Genomic DNA, 1,511 nt, shown 5'->3' with positions numbered 1-1,511 from the left:
TATAGAAGAACTCCTGATCTGGGGTTGTTAAGGTGCGTTGACACAAAGGAAGCTTCCAGATTACTCGAGGAGATACATGCCGGAACTTGTGGACCACATATGAATGGTTTTGTCCTAGCCAAGAAAATACTCAAAGCTGGATACTTTTGGATGACCATGGAAACGGATTGCATCCAGTACGTACAGAAATGCCACCAGTTCCAGGTACATGCAGACATGATAAAGGTACCACCAAATGAGCTCAATGCAACAAGTGCACCTTGGCCTTTTGCTGCTTGGGGAATGGACGTCATTGGTCCGATCGAGCCCATAGCTTCTAACGGGCACCGGTTCATTTTGGTAGCTATCGACTATTTCACAAAATAGGGTAGAGGCCGCATCCTACAAAGCTGTAACCAAGAGAGTCGTCGCGGATTTTGTCAAAGACCGTATCGTTTGCCGATTCGAGGTTCTCGAGTCCATTATCACTGATAATGCCGCCAATCTCAACAGTGATCTGATGAAAGCCATGTGTGAAACTTTCAAAATCAAGCACAAAAATTCCACATCATATAGACCTCAAATGAATGGAGCTGTGGAAGATGCAAACAAAAATTTCAAGAAGATACTGAGGAAGATGGTAGAAAACCACAAACAATGGCACGAAAAGTTACCCTTTGCCCTATTGGGGTACCGCACTACAGTCCGCACGTCAACTGGGGCAACTCCTTATTTACTGGTTTATGGTACCGAAGCTGTCATCCCAGCCTACGTGGAAATTCCTTCTTTAAGGATCATACAAGAAGCCGAGCTGAGTGTTGCAGAATGGAGAAGGAGCTGCTATGGACAACTAGCCCTCATAGATGAAAAAAGAATGAATGCAGTATGTCACGGTCAACTATATCATAACAGAATGTCCAGAGCTTTCAACAAAAGGGTCAAACCAATACAATTCGCACTGGATAGTTGGTGTTGAAGAAGATCTTCCCGCATCAAGATGAAGCCAAAGGGAAATTCTCTCCCAACTGGCAGGGTCCTTACATGGTTCACCGGGTGCTAACAGGAGGAGCACTCAAACTTGCAGAAATGGACGGAGAAGTTTGGCCAAAATCGTTCAATGACGTAGTCAAGAGATAATATGTCTAGATTGTTTACATTCCTTCATATGATGTAACTGAACTATGCTTGACCTGATTCCCATTTAAGAGGGGATACGTAGGCAGCCCTGTAGGTTCGGTTATATCTTAATAAAATCTTCATGTCCCCCCAGCACCAGAAACTGGGGCAGAATTTTGAGGAGGACCCTCAAATTTCTGGAGCAAGTCCAGCCGACGCCACCTTATGCCAGAATGTCAGCAATTGGTTAAGAAATTGGGGCAAAATTATGAGAAGGATTCTCAAAATTCCGGAGAAGTTTCAGCAAACTCCGTCGCACGTAAACGACGAAGGATCATTTACCAAACAGGGGCAGAATTCTGAGGAGGACCCTCAAAATTCTAATACAAGAAAGCTGCAATGTCCCTGAAATATGT

This window comes from Nicotiana attenuata, unplaced genomic scaffold (genome assembly GCF_001879085.1).
Source record: "Nicotiana attenuata strain UT unplaced genomic scaffold, NIATTr2, whole genome shotgun sequence".
Taxonomy (NCBI): Eukaryota; Viridiplantae; Streptophyta; class Magnoliopsida; order Solanales; family Solanaceae; genus Nicotiana; species Nicotiana attenuata.
This window is presented reverse-complemented; position numbering follows the sequence as displayed.